This window comes from Triticum aestivum, chromosome 4B, assembly GCF_018294505.1.
Source record: "Triticum aestivum cultivar Chinese Spring chromosome 4B, IWGSC CS RefSeq v2.1, whole genome shotgun sequence".
Taxonomy (NCBI): Eukaryota; Viridiplantae; Streptophyta; class Magnoliopsida; order Poales; family Poaceae; genus Triticum; species Triticum aestivum.
Window position 1 is genome coordinate 167,292,096 of NC_057804.1, and position 15,583 is coordinate 167,307,678.

The window sequence follows — 15,583 nt, forward strand, 5'->3', positions numbered from 1 at the left end:
TTATCCCCTGCGCTTGGCTTCGTATGTAATTCACGAGCCATCTTCCATGTGATTTGTTCTGGTATCAGACGCAATACTTATTCCCATTGCTGTGAACCCCTTTCAACCTCTGTTTCAGGCAACGAATGATTGCCTACCCGCTTAAAGCTTCTTATTGCACCTCCTTACCTTGCTCTCGATGACTTCTTGAATTTCAACTCGAGAGATGCCTCTATGCCATGTTCAGTGAGATAGCCCCCAGGTACCTATCTTGTGTTGAGCTCCGTCCTTCCTGAGTATTTCCCCCTTACTCCATCCCTTAAATCTCGAGATGAGATTTCTTGTAGTGGAGGAGAATTGTGATGCCCGGATAATTAAGCTACAGTAATTCCTGGCTAATGATGCCACATCATCATGACTACTGTTGTTGAACTCGCATTGGTTTGAAACTGGTTCAAATATCAAATTCAAATCAAAGTCCAAAATTGTCAGGACCCCGATTCTATGCCACACCGATCTAGCATGTAACACCTCATATCACTTTGCGGCCTCACGCACGGTATTCCCACGGGTGTCGCCTTACCATGCCTGGGACCGTTTGCGCCTTTTGGCACACGTATATGATAGTGTCGCTAGCATCCATATGACAAAGAACCCGGGCTGACATGGCTAGTCGTGAACCCAAAGTGGCACTAACTTAAAGGGATAGGCATACATGACCCAGCATCGAACGTGTCAGTCATCAGCGAGTGAATCCGGGCTGTAGCAACTGGGCTAGCAGGACTCCGATAAACCGGACTGTAGCGGGCTAATAGGACTCCGGTAGACACCACGTGACATTTCCCCGAAGGGACAGACACATGAATGAAGAAGGACACATGCCGGCCAGCCTAAGTGTTCCGGAGCAGTAGCAAGCTACCAGGGCTCAGTGGAAGCACTAGGAGACATTTCCCGGTAAGAGAGGCTACTAAGGATAAACAACTACATAGTCAAATCCCACACATAGCAATACACATTACACGCACGCATAACATGCAAGTATGTGTTGTACAACATGGCATCACAACATAACTCAACAACTCATATAGATAAGGCTCAAAGAGACATCATAGCATTATTACAAACAGGGGTCACATGACCCAACAGTCAGAGCAAACAAGCAACAGGCGGAAGCATTACATGTCTGAGTACAGACATCTACAAATGAAAAAGGCTGAAGAGCCTGACTATCTACAACATCCTATCAAGATCGTAGCTGAGGTACAAGCTACTTGTCGAAGTCCACGGAAACTAGTAAGACCGAAGTCTCCGCTGCAAAAACATAAATAAAGCAACATGAGTACAAAGGTACTCAGCAAGACTTACATCAGATCCTATCATACATGCATATGTATCAAGAGGGTAATGTGGGGTTTAGTTGCAGCAAGCCAGCTTTGACTCGGTGGCTATCCTGTTCTACGACTACGAGAACTTCTTTGAGGTGATATGATGCACACGAGTCCACTAATCACCACACAATACACTACTATGGATTCATCCCCGTCCCCCTACGAGAAGGCCATCCATAGCACTCACACTTGTCTTGAGCATTTTAGAGTATCCACTTCAAGTTGTCTATGTACCATGTAAGCATCCAAGAAGTCCATAACCGCGGACCCGACTATTTGAATAGATCATGTTAACCCTGCAGGGGTGTACTTCTTCACACATGCTCTCGCCACTTACCACCATGCACATGTCATGTATCTCGGCAACCTTCAAGCGGAAGCCTGGCGAGGGTGTCGGCCACGACCTGACTAACCACACAAGACTCTAATCCAGGTTTATCGCCTATTCGGGTTCCATCCGCAAGGAGATCCGGCCGGGGTGTCACTCACGGCCCCAAATGATGTGTGCAGGGTTCCCAAGCCCACCTCGCCGGATGGATCTATGCTTGGTACACCGTGCCACTTGTGCCTAGTCTGTCCCAAGCCCACCTGGCCGGGTGCCACTTGGTAGACTACTAACACTACCTATAAACACCAAAAACTAGTTGCGACTCCTGGACAGAGATCAAGTTGGTTAATAAGTCGAGAGGGCTTGGAGCGCCCGGAGCCCAATGTGTGGTAGTATCGAGTCATTGGACAACATACATAGAACTCGGTGCTTAAGGACGGTTCCAGTGAGACAACCCACCATGTACTCCTACATGGCCTCTCACCGCTACCTTTACCAAATCGTGTTCACACACTTAACTCTCAGCACCAGAACATATCGTAACACTCCAATTCATTCCTAATGAATCATACCTGACACAACTCTAAGCAATAGCAGGCATGGCATGGTAGGAACACAACATGGCTCAATCAACTCCTACACATGCTAGTGGGTTTCAACTATTTACTGTGGCAATGACAGGTTGCAGAGGAATGGGTTCAACTACCACAGCACAAAGTAGCAGTTGAAACGTTGTTGTCCTAATGCAATAACTGAGATCAGGAGCGAGAGAGTAGGATTGTATCGGAATGAACAAGGGGGTTTGCTTGCCTGGTAGATCAACAAGGAAGGCACTACTCCTCAGACAGGTACTCTGGAACGGTCTCCGGAGCAGGACCTATCGAGAAGGAACGGTGTCAGCAATCAATACACAAGCATATGCAACAATATGATGCATGAACATGGCATGTAGATGTGATGTTGATTAAGCTAATGCAACTAGCTTTTATTTGGGTGAAATCCATTTGAACCAAAGATTCAAATGCATCTCCAAAATAAGCTCTTTATATAAGCCATTTTAGTGTTTCACTTATACAGTAGGTATAAGTTGGTTTTTCATGCATGAAACTAGTACAGATGGATAGATTGCATCTTTCTGATAATTTTTCATATATAAATTATTTCAATCTGAGTTACGGTTGAATTTCTATGATCTTTTTGAAGTTTATAACAATTCCTAGAATTTCCTGATTTAATTTAAATCTAGAAAGAATTAACTGCGTCAGCCTGACGCCAGCGTGACGTCAGCGGGTCAACGACCAGGTCCAGGTCAAACCTGACGTGCGGGGTCCACACGTCAGTGACACAGGAACTAATCCCGGTCAAACTCTACGCTGACTGGGGTTTGACCAGATGTGGGGCCTGCTGTCAGTGGCTAGGTGGGGTCCAGCTGGCGGGGATTAGCGCTAATCTCCTCGCCACATCGGCTGTCGCTGGAGTTCGGCCGGCGGCGACAAAACCCGCGGCGGCAAGCGCCGGACTTGCGCTAAACGCGACGGGGGCGGCGGCTAAGGGCACCGGGGCGTAGCCCGGGCTCGTCCGCATCCAGCGGAGGCAACGGGAGGACGCGGGGTGGTCAAAGCTCACCGGAGCAGAGCTCGCGGCGGCGGCCGGAGCACAGACGTGGTTGGGTTCGGCGCTACGGTGCACGGGAGGGCAAGTGAGTGTGTGCGTTAGACTCCTGGGGATGCAACTAACTCAGTGCCGCGCTCGGGAGCGAGTTGCAGTGGCTATGGCCACGGCTACGCCATGGCCGGTGGCGAGAAGCTCTCGGCCGCGGTGGGAGATGGGGCTAGGGGGCGAGCGCGAGCTTGAGATAAGAGGGGGAGGAAGAGGGGCTCACGGCGGACTCGATGGCGTCGACGGCGAGCTCGGGGAAGGGCTGGGGTCAGCGGGGCGGCGAGGCGGATCTCCGGCGACTGGAGACGAAGACGACAGCGATGGCGGCTCTCCAGGGCTTCCCGCGTTGCGTGGCTCGATGGAGAGGTGGACGGCGACGTGGCGGAGCTTCTGAGCTGGTCGGAGAGGCGAGGGAGAGGCGGTGGCCATGGTAACGGCGAGCAGCAGCGACGGTGGCGTTCGGGCGTCGCGTGAGAGAGCGAGGGAGAGGAGAGGAGTGGGCACGGGAGAGTGAGAGGGGTACGGGGCGGTGCGTGCCGTGGCGCCGCGCGGGGCATCCAGAGCGACGAGGAGGGGAAGCAGGAGGTGGCAGGAGACGTGGCCACGGGCGAGCGCGCGCGCGACACGCACGGTGCCAGTAGGCGCGAGGAAGAAGACAGAGGAGGAGGCGGGCTGGCCAGCTGGGCCGCACAGCTGGGCCTCTGGGCTGCACAGGGAGGTAAGCGCTAGGTAAGCTCCCTTTTTCCTATTTCTTTTTCTATTTTCTGACATTTGTTTTGATTTAATAAAAATACTACATCATTTTATTTACTCATGCCAATTTTTTTAGGAACTAGTGGTATTATTCCAGAGCTCCTCAACAAATGGCATAATTTTTGTACATATATTATATATATAACAAATATATATCCAATGCAAATATTTATGCATTAATTCCAAATGCCCAAAATAAATACTTATTGGCTCTTAAAAATATTGGTTTGATTTTTATCTCTGTCCAATATTTTCAGAGAGCAACATGAGCATTTTCTTGGACCTTTTTGGAACAATTTTTATTTGGGTCATTTCCAAAAATGATTCTGAGGGTTTCACAAATCCCCATTTCAAAATTAAATGGAATTTAAACATGATGCACAAATGACTAGCTAGCCTCGAGCATACCGGAACTAGGGATGTGACAAAAATTCATATTTCCAAACATGAAATCTAAAATGTTCAAAGTGTGGCAAATAATCCTTGGACATTTGTCATGTTGAAACCTAACTCTTTTGAATTCCCAAAATGTCCCTGGGAATTAATTTTTGGTCCAGCAGCAATTAAATTGGCCCTTTCAATTTCAAAAAAAGGTTAGACAACTCCTTTTGGCCTTAAACTTTTTGTGACTCCTATAAATATTGTGCTTGATTTATGTGACAAGTCCCATATCTAACAAAACTCATTTAGTTTTACAATTAATTTTAAAATAGTAAAGAAAATAAGAAAAACCCATGGCTCCCCTGGGCCTCAGCCCATCCCACCCCAGCTAGCCAGCCCAACTGGCCACCAAACACCGGTCGCTCTCCCCTTCTCCCTGTTCATTTGTCTCAGGTCGCTACAGGGCATGGCTGCCCCGACCACCTCGCCGGCGACGCCACGAGAGGATAAGGCCTCCACCTCCCCCCGACGCCTCAGCCCCCGCTACCACTCACCCCACTTGCCCCATCTCGCTCCATCCCCTTCCCCTCGCCAGATCCCTCCTTGCTGAGCACCGCCATGGGCTCGCTCCGGTTAAGCCCGCTGCCACCGTCCACCCCTTGCCTCGCTGACGAGTCCAGGAGCATCATAGCGTCATCCTCGTCGTCTACGCTGAGCCACACGGCGTCGGACGGCCCCGTGACGCCACCCCAACCTCAACTTCCTCCTCGGGCTCGACGGCCACTGCGTCAATCTGCGCCACCTCGAGCTCCTCCGGCTTCCCCGGGCCTTCTCTGCAACGCCGGTGAGCTCCATCTCCTTTCTTTCTCTCCGTTGACGCCTTCCTCCGCGTTCATAGCCGTATTCGCCGTCGTTACCGTACCTGCCAACGCGGTCGAGCTCTGTTGCCATGGCCGAAGCTATGCATCTGCGTGCGCGCGCCCGCCTGAGGGTGGCTGCAGCCCCTCCGTCGTCGCCGCCCTGCGTCGGCCGCCCTATACTCACGCCCGCGCGCACCCCTGGCCACTGCCCCCTCCCGCTCGCCTTGGCTAGCCACCACTGTCGCGGCTCCGTCGGGTCGCAGTCAAGTGTCGCCGCCGCCCCACCCGTCGCTCACGCGCGGCCCCTTGCCCGCCGTCGTCGGGGCCGCGTCCGCCGCCGCCCGGACCCGCTTCCCCGCCCTGACCTCGCCGCGGCTGGGCACAGCTCCGGCCGACTGGCCTCGCCCCGCCCTGGGCAAGCTATGACCTCGGGCACGGGCGCCCGCACCCGCTCGCCCAGTGCCCGATTAGGCCTTATGAGCCACTGCCATAGTGGGCCCGCCGCTGTAAAACTAAAAAAAGATTTAAGATAATAAATAATAATAGTTAAATTAAGCTAATTAGATTAATTAGTTTAACCTAAGCTCCGAATGACAGGTGGGCCCAGTGCCTAATTAGCTAATAGGATTAGTTAAAAATCTGTTGAACAACCCACTGTCAATGACAGGTGGGTCCCCAGCGTCAACTTGACCAGTCAACTGGCTGGTTGACTGTTGACATCAGGATGACGTCATGCTGGTGCAATATTATCTTTTTAGTTAATAATAATTTTAGAATATTGCTAAAACTTTAGAAAATCATATAAAATAATTCGTAACTCGGATGAAAAAGTTTTCTACATGAAAGTTGCTTAGAACGACGAGACGAATCCGAATACGCGGACCGTTCGCCCACCACATGTCCCTATCATAGCAAATGTTGAACTTTTCCCCTCCGGTTCATCTGTCTGACAGACGTTCGGAACCGGGAAAACTTTCCCGGATGTTTCCCCCTTCGCCAGTATCGCCTAGCGCTGCGTTAGAACACCTCTAGCCCCGCTTATTGTCTTGTTATGCTTATGTTTGAGTGTATTTACTGTTTCTTCCCCCTCTTCTTCTCTGGTAGACCTCGAGACCGCTGCTAATGCCCCTGTGATCGACTACGTCGACGACGACCCTCCTTCTTGTCTGAGCAACCAGGCAAGCACCCCCCCTTGATCATCCCGATATCGCCCATTCTATACTCTCATGCTTGCATTAGATTTTACTATTGTTATTGTTTGCTCCTATTCTGATGCATAGACTGCTTTTGTACCTGCTATTGTTACCTACCTGCTTATCCTAAACTTCTTAGTATAGGTTGGTTAGTGATCCATCAGTGACCCCCACATTGTCCTTGTTGCCCCTGCTTCATCTTCGACGACTCGATCAATGTGATCGATGACCAGAGCCTGACACCTCACATCACATCATGCCTCTTTTGTTGCTCGACTCTGCAGAGCTACTATCGAGTGCCGAGGGTGATCCCTCATAACGCACTCCTGATGATAATTCTGTAGTGTAGCTACTCGGTCGTGGTCATCGAGGGTGATTTCCTCTTTCACCATTCCCGATACGGCTCTATCGTTCAACACCTCAAGTGTGAACCTCGAGGGTGGTCCCTCTTACGTTCACCTTGATGATTACATTGAGTGGAATCCACCGGGGTGATTCCTCGGGTTTTTTTCCTTCATGTTTTGGACACACGATTACCTTGATTTTACTTGAGACCATTGTTGAAGTCGGGTCGGCCCTGAGGGGTACCCGCGAGTTGATGTGAAAATCGGGCGGGCCCGTAGAGCACCCACGAGTTTTCCACATGGCACGGCCGGGCAGTCTGGGCCCTTGCCGTAAGTCCATGAGACAGGGCAACAGGGTCACCTTATCGTGAGTCTCTGCTCATTTCCGCGAGCCCCCAATGCACTAATGGGTTTGGTTATTTCTCCTGAGTACACTACACCACAACACAGATCCAAGGGCAGGAAAACTGTCGGGAAAAGGCACTTACAAGGGCAGTCAAACTGCCGGGAATGTTTTTCTCCCGGCAGATAGAACTGCCACAAGAACGGCTGCCAGGGATTAAAATTCCCGGCAGATAGGGATGTGCTGGCAGTTTTTATGCCATCATGCTCAAACTTCTCCCGGCAGTTCTTGTTCTCCCGGCAAATATTTTTTGCCGGCAATCAATAGCTTTCTCGGCAGATGATAGGCCAGTGGTGCCAAGTATCCCAATTAATAAGGCTATTACACTCTGGTATTACATTTATTTCACATTTACATACACACCCCAATTCAAAAGATGACATCCATTCAAATAAAGCAAAAAGATTATGCAGGTGCACATCGCATATATATTATAAAGTCTGATCATCAAACATTTTACAATCTATGCAATTCACTGATTACACATGAAGACTTCCCTCATAATTTAGCATCTATAGTCTCTAGACATCCGACAGTACAAGATGTAACAAACACAAAGAGTAAAGCCTGTAAGTTCTTCTGTGTGAGCTCACGGCATATGGTTACGGCAAGGCGTCTTAACGAATCTTACAGGAACATTTTCAACCTGGACAGGAAGACATCAAATCACAAGTCATGTATTAGAAAACATTATATCCATTACATTTATTACGATACTCAGAATCTACAAAGATGCACCGCCCAACATTTTCTCGACAAATTTCCCTTCAAGGCATCGAGTGAATATTCGATTTAATAAAAAGCTAAAAAATGTCCGCAGTTTCAAGCCTGGGCACATGAATTAAGCACATCTAGTTGCCCTTCCTGGAAAGCATGACAACAGTTTCAGGTCTGGACAAATAATTAAACCCGTAACGGCATGGTGTGATTGCCTCTAATATTAAGTTTAGTTTCCTGAAAGTGAAGACTCATCAAACTCTGTTTGAAAAAACTGCACATAAGACAATAGGAACAACGTTCGAGAAAAAAGTGCCATCCACAATCTGTATAAATTTTTGACATCATAGGATCTACTCCCTCCGTTTCAAAATAGATGACTCAACTTTGTACTAAAAGTTGGTATAAAGTTGAGTCATCTATTTTGAAACGGAGGGAGTAGTATTTTTGTATGAGCACACAAAGGCAACTAGTACAACAACAAAAATCAAACATTTTTCCAGCCTTAACTGACAGAAGTATAGAAACTAAAATGTTTGGTGTTAGGTTTAAATCAAAAGAACATACAGAGTTTTCTTAAAGGCATATATCATGGTATTCAGGTGTGAGCTTCTGAGAGGTCAGAGGAAATAAAAGAACATTTTCAATGCTACTTTATAGAGAGAAAAAGACCAGTCGGATATGAGAGAACCATAGAAAATACCCTTTCACCAATCAGATCGCAAAGTAGTATCATGATTCCTGAAGAACACACACAAACATGCAAATTAGATCGCTGCAACCATTGCAGTCATAGATACAGAAAATTAATCAAGAAATTCCAAAGTTTACTAGATACAACTCTACTGCCGATTAAAAGTTTACTTCTCAAATAATGATAAAGATCTGTGTTGAAGTGTAGTATATTGGACCTTCAATCTCACAACACTGTAAGAGCAGTATACTGTAAGTTTAAAAGCTAAATACTGCCCGGACTTTCATCTTACAACACCGTTATGTATGGCCTTGTTAGAGTGGAAGAACTAGACAGGACATTCAGGATGTTTTGTCAGATGGAAATGGTACGGCCTTGCTCCAGTTTACGCAGCAATACAATAGCCTTCCAATTTTGTGTAAAATTGAATTAATGAGGAAAGCTCTGCATAGCGTACAATCAAATAAACTAAATAACCATCATAAATTCACACTGTTGGCTGCTACACACTTGACAGTTAAAGACAATAGCCAAGAGCTCAAAATGTCACCCAAGGCTGCTTATCTAGTTCACTATAATTAGAATCCACCATTATGTTCAAAATCGCCTTGTGAATAAAATAAAATGTTGTTCAAAATCACAAGTTGTGAAAAACTTGATTCCTTTGCTAGAGACCTTGAGTTTAATTCATTCACCAGAAAATCGCCTTGTAGTGAAGCTTTGTTTTTATTCACAGGACAGAAAACATGAAGCCAGGTTAAGTTAAAAAATTGTATTCATTGTTTTTAAAATTTCAGGAATAAAATATCAATAAGTTTGAACATTTTTACAGGTCAGATTTGTGATCCAGATACTCCAATATTTCGTAGAAAAAACAATGTGCACTACGAACAAATCTGGTGGGCCTTGTTCCTTTTTTGTTTAGCTGAGATGACGATTGTTAAGGTTCATAGACAGCATATTATTTCATCAGAGGAAGTGTAAACACATTAAGAGGAAGGGGCCTTGCTAATTCTAATCATAAACCATTATATAAGGTCATATACTTACTGTATTCGAAACAAAGTAATTTTTCACTGTATCTTGTTAGCATAGCAACCATTAATCTAAGCAGGCATAACTCTGAGGCAATGACCTACTAGGTTCAAAAGCTTATGTACTATTAAAGAGTAATAGATATACACCTACTTCAGGCTGGTTATGTTACTTTCTACAGTGGAGCTAACTATGGTAGTATAATCTCCATTTTTTATCGAGGGCTGCATTTAACACCCCACCATTTAACATCAAAGATTCTGAATACAAAATGATAACAGTATGAGCACCATACTCATCTCGACAACATCATCAGACCATCCCTCGTCTCGTACTGCACTGTATGTTCCTTCCATGATTCCATCAAGCAGCTGAAAAATTAATGTTGGAAAAAATTGTGGTAGCATGAGGAAAATAATTGACTTAACATTGCATATTATCCTGGAATAACAGTCAGCCATAGTGAGTAAACTGTCTCGAGCTATATAACAAATGTCTTCAGTTGTGCAATGTTTGAACCTGAATAAAAAAAGATGGATCCATGTACCTAAAAAGGGTGCATACAGGCACATGAAATTTTACTAATCATAGGAGAGTACACGTACACTAACTTGGCTGAAACCCTTTGCAAATCACGAGCACTTGGAATTTCTCGAAAAATCTACCGCTGCTAGAACCAGTCTCCAGTCCTTTCACTAATAGCACCTCCATCAATTTGGCAGCAAAAGAAAAAAAACAGCAATACGGAAGAATTACTAACTCGGTGGATGGGGGATGTAGGAGGGAGGGGAAATCTGGCTTCGTACTTGCGACTGGAGAACACCCACCGTCAGTTCTCATCGAGCAGAAAGAGAGATTCACTACATTGGTAAGGAAAATCTCACCTGCATCGGGTTTCCACCGGCACGGATCTAAGTGGAGAGGCACCGTGCTCGCCGTCAGCGGGGATGAAGCCGTGGTCGGGAGCCCTCCCATGCTCGCCAGCGTGAACGGCCGCGGAGAAGAGGAGCACGATGCCGCCTTGGGAAGGCACTGCTTCCTCTTGCCCTTTCCGTTGCCGACGACGGAAATGGTCTGGGTGGAGGTCGGCCGACGGGCCCCGACCTGGAGTGATTGGGGGCGCCGCTCAGAAGTGGCTGGCGGCTGCGGTCAATTGGGTGCTCGGCGGCGCCGCTCTGGAGCGGTGGAGGGCGACTGCAGCTCGGCTCGGCGTGGAGGGCGACTGCAGCACGGCTCGGCGTGGAGGGCGACGGCGGTACTGCTCGGGATGGAGGGAGGTCGGCGGCGGTGTGATGGCTGGGGGCGGCGGCGGCAGTGGTCTGGTGGCGGGCGGGGGCGGCGGCGGCGGCGATCTGGTGGAGCGCACGAAGGATTTGGGCGTCGATTTGGGGGCGGCGCTGCTATTTGGCTTTTTCTGGGGGCGCTGTTATCTGGTAGAGGGCTGGCGCGTACGCGTTTGTTTTGGGCCAAAATTTGGTCAGTCGCGCGCTTTCCCACCGCGCTAATTTTCGGTCACGCAGCCGGTCCCGCAGATTGTAGGCCGTGGTTTGGTTGTTCCGGCAGATAATGCGCCCTAAAATGTACCGGCAGTTCGTGTGCCGTCATGGCTCAAGTTTTTCTGGCAGTTTCTCTGCCCTGACATGTTTGTACCGGTAGAAACAAATGTCCCGGCAGTTCTTTTGCTCTAGGTCGGGTATTTCTCCCGGCAGTTAACTGCCCCCAATCAAGTGTTGTGGTGTAGTGGTAGGCCTCTGACCTTTACGCACTAACCACCACGTGAGAATAGATATAGGCCTCGACGTCGTGGTATCAGCCGAAGTTTTGTCAGACGTCCAGTTCAGCAGTGCAGCACGGCTCGGCCGGCACCATCCTGTAGTGGTGGAGCCTGTACCCGCCCTACGCGCAACGATCCGGAGTGCAACGGGCGATGGGCCCAGACCCCGGAGTGCTTAGGATGTAGACCGGTGGGGACCTCTCTGCTGAGCCTAGGTAGGGTTGCGACGTGTTGATCTTCCGAGGCCGGGCATTGACCCCAGAAAGGTGTGTCCGACCAGAGTGATCGAGCGTGTTGGGTAACTGGTGCACCCCTGCAGGGAAGATATATATTCGAATCCCGTGTCCACAATAATGGACGTTCACACTTATATCCTGATCTTATATAACTAGAAATGGATACTTGAGATATGTGATGGATATGTGGCTCCGAGATTGCTTTCTCGCAGGGAGTCGAGGAAGGATCTCTGGGCGTTGATGTTACAACATGCTTGCTAAATATTAAAATGCTACTCTTTACTCTTCTACATGCTGCAAGATGCTTGGAGCTGCGTGAAGATGCTAGTCTTCGATAGGCTAGGCCTTCCCCCTATATTCTGTCATTCTGCAGTTTAGTCCACAGATACAAACCTTCCATTTGATATCAATGCATACTTAATATAGATCTGATGCTTGCGAGTACTTTGGATGAGTACTCACGGTTGTTTTGCTACCCCCTTTTCCCCCTTCTTTCTCCTTTCCGGTTGATGCAACCAGATGGTGGATCCCTGGAGCCAGATGCCACCGCCGACGGATACTGCTACATGGAGGCCGCCGAAGACCAGGAGTAGTTAGGAGGTCCCAGGCAGGAGGCCTTGTCTCTTCGATCGTTGTTGCTTTTGTGCTAGCCTTCTTAAGGCATCCTTGTTTAACTTATGTCTGTACTCAGATATTGTTGCTTCCGCTGACTCTTGTGTATCGAGCTTGTATTCGAGCCCTCAAAGCCCCTGGCTTGTAATATGAAGCTTGTATTATTTCATTTTGTGTCTAGAGTTGTGTTGTGATATCTTCCCGTGAGTCCCTGATCTTGATCGTACACATTTGCGTGTATGATTAGTGTACGATTGAATCGGGGGCGTCACAGGAGGCTGTGAGCTGGTGTGGCCAGAGGCGAGGGGGAGGCACTGGTTTTTATAGCCCCGCGTCGTGTGTACGCATGGCGGGAGGGGAGGCGTCGCCGCGCCGCCCGTGATGAGGAATCAATGGCTGCCATTGATTCCACATGGGAAACCGAGGCGTTCCGAGGACGACGAGGCGCGCGTCGCTAACTCGACAGGCCCACGGCTCTTTCGCGCCAAAATCGCTCGCCCCGGCACCCCCGGGCACCCTCCCAGCGCGCCGGGTTTGACCTGGGTCCGACGGCGCTAATTTCGGCCCAAACCGGCGAAAAACTGGCTCCTGGGGGCGCAACTGGCCATTTTTTCGGCGCCGACGTGAAAAAATCACCTGGGGGCGTGTTGGGGGCGCGGCTGGAGATGCTCTAAGAGGAGTATTGCACAGGCATGGTTGAAAATAAAACTGGGTTGCAGATAAAGACAAATTGTAGAAGGGACGCAGCGTGCAAATGAGATGCACCTGCCTACAGAGGAGACGATAAGGGCATGTACAAAGGTAGCATCACCTACCTGATGCCTCACCTCTTTGGCCAACTCCAGCGCGCGCCCCCATCATGTCCGGATGCATCCGTTTGGGGCAAAACGGACAAACCAGACAGCCCAGCGCGTGGGCGCAAACAGACTTTTGTCCATTTTCTGTCCGCTTTCGACCCATCTCCGGCCCAACTTTGCGCCACTTTTGGGGCGAAACAGACAACGCGCGGACAGGCAGGACGCGCGTGCGTCCTCCCCTTGCCCGCCCGTCAGTTGCACAAGCAAAAAAAAAACACGCCCCCATTTGGCGCCATTTTCTCCCAAACCCTCCCACGTCCCGCCCCCACCCTCCCCCGTCCATGGCCGACGCCCCGCCGAATTCCGGTGGCCTAGCCGTTGACCCGCCCGCAAAGGTGAAGAAGAAGGCGGCCAAGGGTGCAAGGAAGCCGCGGTCGGAGTGCACGCCGGAGGAGCTCGCCAAGTTGGACGCAAAATCGGTGAAGAGGAGGAATCGAAGAGCGGCCGTCAAGGGCAAGACCGCCGCGGCCAAGTTCGCCGCCGAGCGCGATGCGGTGGAGGCCGCGCGGCACAAGGCCGAGGTCGACGAGAAGGAGGCCATCGTCAACAAAGCGCATGCCCTCCTAATGCTTGGCCTTTGCCATCCGGTGGGTTTCTCTGGTGTGGCCGTCGGCCCGGGGAGCACAGGCTCATCGATCGCCAGGCCTCAGCATTGCTCGTCGCGAACCATGCCTATGTCGCCCGGCTTTCCCCCGCCAAGGCACGATGGGCACACTCGTTTTTCGGGCTCGCCGGACGTTGGCTTGATCGCGCCGTCCACCCCGCGCCCCTTGGCTATCATCGACCTCAACGTCACGCCAGGGTCCAGCAGCAGCGGCCGGCCGTCCATGGAGATGCAAAGAAAGCAAGGACGACCATCGTTTACGGGCACCATGCCGTCGCCCCGCGTCCTGTTCGACGAAATGGCAACACCAACGCCAACGGTCGACGACCCCTTGACCCTTCTACAACAAGTTCATGGAGCAAGTGATCTACGAGGGTGGGCAAGGGCATGACGTTGCCTACGATCCCGACGAGACCCAAAGTCGGGATGGCCGCGCCTAGTACGTTGCGGATGAAGAGGCCCACGACCATGCGGACTACGACCATGGTGAGTCGTGGCATGAAGACGATGACATCTATTGCGAAGGTGATGGTGATGAAGACGATGACATCTATTGCGAAGGTGATGGTGATGAAGAAGATGTCATTGATATTGACATTTCGGACGAGCCATTGTTCATCGATGAGCTCACCCAATGAGCGGAAGCACAAAATAGGAGGAAGAGCATTCGCACGGGTTCATATTCACAAGAAGAGGACAAGTTGATTTGCCAATGTTGGATGGAGATTAGCCAAAATCCAAGGACCGACCCGCAACAAAAGGGCCTTGTTTTTTGGACGAGAGTCTACAAAACATTCCATGAAAGAAAGATGTTCGAGCCCTACCAAATTACGAGCAATTGTGGTATCACCTCGATTCAAAAAAGGTGGTTGTCCATTCAACAAGAGTGCAACAAGTATTGTGCCGCACTTGGGAGCGTTGAAGCACGGCTCGTGAGTGGTCTCGGCATTGGGGACTTGGTATGCTCTCCTCATCCTAGTTCTTTCTTTGCTACGACCATGAGACTTCGGCCTTGTATATGTTTGCATGTTTATTTGTTGTTGATCATGTGGTGTAGGCATTTCAATCTTTGGAAGCATTCAAGGCCCGACACAATGACAAGCCATTCACTCCTACGCATTGTTGCATGCTCATCAACAATTGCCCAAAGTTCAAAGATTAATACCGTGAACTTCAAATAAAGAGAGGCAAGAAGGCGGCAGCGTTTGCCGGAGGTGGAGATGGTGAGGCGTTGAAGAGGCCGAGGGGCAAGACCAACTCCAAGGTGGACGACATACGTGATGCGTCATCCATGACCTTGCATGAGACTTTGCATGGCAATGATGTCTCAACAGAATGTGAGGGACGAGAAGAAGCGACAAAGCAAGGACGAGCAAATGAAGCAATACCTAGAGCTTCAAAGGAAGAAACTTGAGATGGAGGAGGCGGCCAAGAAGAGGAAGATCAACATGGAGGAGGTGACCCGGCAAAGGCAGCTCGACATCGAGGTCGCCAATGTCACAACCAGGCAGAGGCAGCTCGATATCAAGGCCACCAATGCCGCAACCAAAGCAAAGGAGGTGGCCCTTGCGATCATGAGCGTAGATGTAACACCCCAGATGTAACATGTCCCATTTTGGCAAGATATCAACTTGACCTTCATCCATTTCTTGTGGGTTTTATCATGTTTGGCCTCATCTTGTTTGGTTATGTGTTTTATTCTTTTCATTGTCATGCTCACCTTACCATATTGCATTTGTGCTTCTTGTCATATTCCTTTTAGTCAT

General features: G+C 49.4%; 1 long non-coding RNA gene across 1 annotated transcript; it reads right to left on the minus strand.

Annotated features, from left to right (window-relative positions):
• Window positions 1-7,696: 7,696 nt before the first annotated feature.
• Window positions 7,697-11,244, minus strand: LOC123091609 (uncharacterized). Its single transcript, XR_006443356.1, has 2 exons — window positions 10,619-11,244; window positions 7,697-10,546 (listed from the first exon to the last, which is right to left on the minus strand). It is a non-coding gene; the product is annotated as an uncharacterized lncRNA (long non-coding RNA).
• Window positions 11,245-15,583: the final 4,339 nt, after the last annotated feature.